The sequence below is a fragment of the Heptranchias perlo genome, chromosome 13 (genome assembly GCF_035084215.1).
Source record: "Heptranchias perlo isolate sHepPer1 chromosome 13, sHepPer1.hap1, whole genome shotgun sequence".
Classification (NCBI taxonomy): Eukaryota; Metazoa; Chordata; class Chondrichthyes; order Hexanchiformes; family Hexanchidae; genus Heptranchias; species Heptranchias perlo.
Window position 1 is genome coordinate 58,249,601 of NC_090337.1, and position 6,391 is coordinate 58,255,991.

Sequence of the window (6,391 nt, forward strand, 5' to 3'; positions counted from 1 at the left end):
GAGGCAAGCAACCTTGGACTTGGTCCTGTGTAATGAGCCAGGATTAATTAATAATGTCCTAGTTAAGGATCCCCTTGGAATGAGTGACCATAACATGGTTACATTCCACAACCAATTAGAGGGTGAGAAGGTTGGTTCTCAAACAAGTGTGCTGAGCTTGAATAAAGGAGACTATGATGGTATGAGAGCGGAATTGATTAAAGTGGACTGGGAAAATAGATTAAAGGGTAAGACGGTACATGAACAGTGGTGTTTATTTAACGAGTTATTTTACAACTTTCAAAAAAATATATTCCACTGAGGAAAAAAGGGTGTAAAAGAAATGACAGCCATCCGTGGCTAAGTAAAGAAATTAAGGGTAGTCTCCGACTAAAAACAAGGACATATATGGTAGCCAAACTTAGTGGGAGGATAGAAGATTGGGAAGTCTTCAAAAGACAGCAAAAAGTAACTAAAGGATGGATTAAGAAAGGGAAGATAGATTATGAAAATAAATTAGCAAAAAATATAAAAACAGATAGCAAGAGTTTCTATAGTTATATATAAAGAAAAAGGGTGGCTAAGGCAAACGTAGGTCCCTTAGAGGATGAGACCGGGAAATTAATGGTGGGAAACATGGAGATGGCAAAAATGCTGAACAAATATTTTGTTTCAGTCTTTACGGTAGAGGACACTAAGAATATCCCAACACTCGACAAAGAGGGGGCTCTAGGGGGGGAGGAGCTAAATACGATTAAAATCACTGAGGAATTGGTACTCAGTAAATTAATGGGACTTAAGGCGGATAAATCCCCTGGACCTGATGGCTTACGTCCTAGGGTCTTGAGGGAAGTGGCAGTAGGGATTGTGGATGCTTTGGTAATAATTTTCCAAAATTCTCTGGACTCGGCAAAGGTCCTGGCAGATTGGAAAACTGCTAATGTAACACCCTTGTTTAAAAAGGGTAGTAGGCAGAAGGCTGGAAATTATAGACCAGTTAGCCTAACATCTGTGGTGGGTAAAATTTTGGAGTCTATTATTAAGGAGACAGAAGCGGAACATTTGGATAAACATAATTTAATAGGACAAAGTCAGCATGGCTTTACGAAGGGGAAGTCATGTCTGACAAATTTGCTTGAGTGCTTTGAGGACATAACGTACAGGGTGGATAAAGGGGAACCAGTGGACGTAGTGTATTTAGACTTCCAGAAGGCATTCGACAAGGTGCCACATAAAAGATTATTGCTCAAGATAAAGAATCACTGGATTGGGGGTAATATTCTGGCATGGGTGGAGGATTGGTTATCTAACAGGAAGCAGAGAGTTGGGATAAATGGTTCATTCTCGGACTGGCAACCAGTAGCCAGTGGTGTTCCGCAGGGGTCAGCGCTGGGTCCCCAACTCTTTACAATCTATATTAACGATTTGGAGGAGGGGACCGATTGTAGCATTTCAAAGTTTGCAGATGATACAAAGATGGGAGGGAAAGTAGAGAGTGAGGAGAACATAAAAAACCTACAAGGGGATATAGACAGGCTGGGTGAGTGGGCGGAGATTTGGCAGATGCAATACAATATTGGAAAATGTGAGGTTATGCACTTTGGCAGGAAAAATCAGAGAGCAAGTTATTATCTTAATGGCGAGAAACTGGAAAGTACTGCAGTACAAAGGGATCTGGGGGTCCTAGTGCAAGAAAATCAAAAAGTTAGTATGCAGGTGCAGCAGGTGATCAAGAAGGCCAACGGAATGTTGGCTTTTATTGCTCGGGGGTAGAATATAAAAACAGGGAGGTATTGCTGCAGTTATATAAGGTATTGGTGAGAGCGCACCTGGAATACTGCTTACAGTTTTGGTGTCCATACTTAAGAAAAGACATACTTGCTCTCGAGGCAGTACAAAGAATGTTGACTCGGTTAATCCTGGGGATGAGGGGGCGGACATATGAGGAGAGGTTGAGTGGATTGGGACTCTACTCATTGGAGTTCAGAAGAATGAGAGGCGATCTTATTGAAACATATAAGATTGTGAAGGGGCTTGATCGGGTGGATGCGGTAAGGATGTTCCCAAGGATGGGTGAAACTAGAACTAGGGGGCATAATCTTAGAATAAGGGGCTGCTCTTTCAAAACTGAGATGAGGAGAAACTTCTTCACTCAGAGGGTAGTAGGTCTGTGGAATTTGCTGCCCCAGGAAGCTGTGGAAGCTACATCATTAAATAAATTTAAAACAGAAATAGACAGTTTCCTAGAAGTAAAGGGAATTAGGGGTTACGGGGTGCGGGCAGGAAATTGGACATGAATTTAGATTTGAGGTTAGGATCAGATCAGCCATGATCTTATTGAATGGCGGAGCAGGCTCGAGGGGCCGATTGGCCTACTCCTGCTCCTATTTCTTATGTTCTTTTGTTCTTATGGGTTAATCGCCTTATGCCTTCTAGTTTTTATTTTATCTGTCGTGCCTAAAGTACACTTTCTTTCCGCTGCTCTACGCTTTTCCCTTTCACTTGTTTAAATCAGGTACCAAGAGCAGCTCTGATCTCGAGCCATGGCAGATTCAACAAAAGCAAATGCTCCCCCAGCTCTCCTTTTGAAATATACCATGAGCCATAAAACCCAGGTAATAGTTGGCATAACCACTCCAAAATAAGGATGCCATGTCCTTCAGCCCCTGTAACGGCAGCATTGTTTGTCCTAGATGGCTAGGTAATAAATCACAGAGGTGTTAAGAATATAAGAACACAAGAAATAGGAGCAGGAGTAGGCCATACGGTCCTGCGAGACTGCTCCACCATTCAATAAGATTGTGGCTGTTCTTTGACCTTAACTCCATTTTCCTGCCAGATCCCCTTGTTCCTTGATTCCCTTAGTATACAAAAATCTATCAATCTCATTCTTGAATATACTCAATGACTGAGCATCCACAGCCATCTGGGGTTGAGAATTCCAAAGATTCACAACCCTCTAAGTGAAGAAATTCCTCCTCATCTCAGTCCTCAATGTCTGACCCCTTATCCTGAGACTATACCCCCTAGTTCTAGACTATCCAGCCAGGGGGAACAGCCTCTCAGCATCTACCCTGTCGAGCCCTCTCAGAATCTTGTATGTTTCAATGAGATCACCCCATTCTTCTAAACTCCAGAGACTATAGGTCCATTCCACTCAATCTCTCCTCATAGGACAACCCTCTCATCCCAGGAATCAATCTAGTGAACTTTTGTTGCACCGCATCTAAAGCAAGTATATCCTTCCTTAGGTAAGGAGACCAAAACTACACAGTACTCCGGATGTGGTTGCACCAAAGCCCTGTACAACTGCAGCAAGACTTCCTTACTCTTGTACTCCAACCCCTTTGTAATAAAGGCCAACATACCATTTGCCTTCCTATTGGTTGCTGTACCTGCATGTCAACTTTCTGTGTTTCATGTACAAGGACACCCAAATCCTTCTGAACACAAACATTTAATAGTTTCTCACCATTTTAAAAAATACTCTGTTTTTCTATTCTTCCTTCCAATTAGGAAGGCAAATGGTCTGTTGGCCTTTATTGTAAGGGGGTTGGAGTACAAGAATAAGGAAGTATTGCTGCAATTGTATAGGGCTTTGGTGAGACCACACCTGGAGTACTGTGTACAGTTTTGGTCTCCTTACCTAAGGAAAGATATACTTGCCTTAGAGGCGGTGCAACGAAGGTTCACTAGATTGATTCCTGGGATGAGAGGGTTGTCCTATCAGGAAAGATTGAGTAGCATGGGCCTATAGTCTCTGGAGTTTAGAAGAATGAGAGGTGATCCCAATGAAACATAAAAGATGCTAAGAAGGCTTGATAAGGTAATGTTTCCCCTGGCTGGAGAGTCTGGAACTAGGGGACATAGTCTCAGGATAGGGGGTCGGACATTTAGGACTGAGATGAGAAGAAATTTCTTCACTCAGACGGTTGTGAATATTTGGAATTCTGTACCCCAGAGGGCTGTGGATGCTCATTTGTTGAGTATATTCAAGACTGGGATCGATGGATTTTTGGACTCTAGGGGAGTCAAGGGATATGGGGATCAGGCAGGAAAGTGGAGTTGAGTTAGAACATCAGCTATGATCTTATTGAATGGCGGAGCAGGCTCGAGAGGCCATATGGCCCACTCCTGCTTCTATTTCTTATGTTCAAAGTGGCTAACCTCACATTTCCCCACATTAAACTCCATGTGCCACCTTCTTGCCCACTCACTTAACCTGTCTATATCCTTTTGCAAACTTTTCGTATCCTCCTCACAGCTTACTTTCCAGCCTAGCTTTGTATCGTCAGCAAACTTGGATACATTACACTCGGTCCCTTCATCTAAGTCATCAATATAGATTGTAAATAGCTGAGGCCCAAACACTGATCCTTGTGGCACCCCACTAGTTACAACCTGCCAACCTGAAAATGACCCGTTTATTCCTACTCTCTGTTTTCTGTCTGTTAATCAATCCTCTATCCATGCTAGTATATTACCCCCAACCCCATGAGCCCTTATCTTGTGCAACAACCTTTTGTGTAACATCTTATCGAATGACTTGAAAATCCAAATATACTACATTCACTGGTTCCCCTTTATCTACCCTGCTAGTTACATCCTCAAAAACACTCCACTAGATTTGTCAAACATGATTTCCCTTTCATAAAACCACGTTGACTGTGTCTCATCATATTATGATTTCCTAAGTGCCCTGTTACCACATCCTTAATAATAGATTCCAGCATTTTCCTGACTACTGATGTCAGGCTAACTGGCCTGTCGTTCCCTGTTTTCTCTCTTCCTCCTTCCTTGAATAACAGTGTTACATTTGCTACCTTCCAATCCACTGGGACCATTCTAGAATCTAAGGAATTTTGGAAGATCACAACCAATGCATCCACTATCGCTGCAGCCACTTCTTTTAGAACCCTAGGATGTAGGCCATCAGGTCCAGGGGATTTGTCTGCTTTTAGTCCCATTGATTTCTCCAGTACTTTTTCTTTACTAATATTAACTACTTTAAATTCCTCACTCTCATTAGACCCGACTGTTTCTGGTATGTTTTTTGTGTCTTCTACTGTGAAGACAGAAACAAAATATTTGTTTAACGTTGCCATCACCTCAGTCCTGTGTGTTGACAGCAAAGCAACAAAATAATGAAATCACAGCTATCTGAACTCACTGTCAAGCAAAGAGAGTTCAGTTCTTCACCCTCCCTCAAAGAAGACAAGAGAGACAGACATGTCAGCACTCCCTCTCCTTCTCCTCCTCCACCCCTCCAGAATTACTGGGGGTGAAATTCAACTCCAGCAAGGGCGCAAAATGGGCGGTAGCAGATCAATGAAAAGGAAAATAGGACAGCGCGTATAATGGTCGGCGGCTCTGCTACCAACCATTATACACCCCTGCCGAAGTTGCATTGCACCCCGATTATTCACCCCTCTTATTTTGGCTGCAACTCTGTGGCCCCGATATTTACGGGGAGACGGGGAGGGTGCGGAGGAGGCTGAAAACGGCCTAAGAGCCTGACAAGGCCGGGGACGCGGAGGTCCTGTCAAATTTAACAGCAGAACCACATTAACATTTTTTTCTTCCGTTTCCTGCCCGGCTGTTGGCCAAATTTACAGCCTGGCTGGCTGCCTGGTGGGAAAACCAGTGGCAGGAGGCCACGCCGGGAACATTTAGGGACGATCCCCGGCTGTCAGGAGGGGGGAAGGGCAGCATTTGGGGCTTTTTTTGGGGTGGTCAGATCAGCTGCGATCATGGCTGGGAGAGACAGCCATTGGGGCTTGGAGAGGTTGGGGGAGAGAGAGGGGCACTGTAAAAAGCACTCACCTTGTGGAACCGGGAACTCCCAACTCCCTTTCACTGCCGGGTTTCTCAACCCCTGGAAAATCCGCACAGCAGCTGTAAAATTTAAACCGAATCCCATTTGCACTGTGGGAGCCTGATTGAAATATGTTAATAAAGTGTCCTGCCTCTCCATGGCGGGACACCTCGAAACCTGCCTCTGTAAAAACGTAAACAGCAGGTTGGGGACGTGTTCCCCATGTTTTTATTTTTAATCCCCGCTCATTGTGGGGGTGGTCAATATCGAAGCCTATGTGTTGGCACACACTAAGGCCCTGGAGAAAAAGAGAATTAAAACCAAATTCCTCTCTGTAAACTATCGTGTGACAATAAAGCTTCAAGTGGGAAATTGATCACGGAAACGCACAAGCTGTATGGCCCGTAAACCACAGCAACAGGAAGTCAGCTGGTGGAGATCGAGCAAACAGCAGAAACAATGGGTAATAACAGAGCCCAGAACCTGTCAGCTCAGAAAATAGTGGCTTATTCAACAGATGTCAACCTGCTGTATTTAACACTGAAGGGGTGAATTTAACCAACCCCAGCCGGCGGGAATGGGGTAGCCACGCAGTTT

At 44.0% G+C, this 6,391-nt stretch overlaps 1 protein-coding gene across 1 annotated transcript in view; it reads right to left on the minus strand.

The window, feature by feature from the left end:
- The window catches only part of LOC137331177 (complement C1q and tumor necrosis factor-related protein 9-like), a 104,196-nt gene extending 98,029 nt beyond the window's left edge, over nt 1–6,167 (minus strand). The window contains exon 1 of the mRNA XM_067994773.1: nt 5,803–6,167. The gene's annotated coding sequence lies outside the window, so the exon portion shown is untranslated. The remainder of the gene's footprint in view (nt 1–5,802) is intronic.
- Nucleotides 6,168–6,391: the final 224 nt, after the last annotated feature.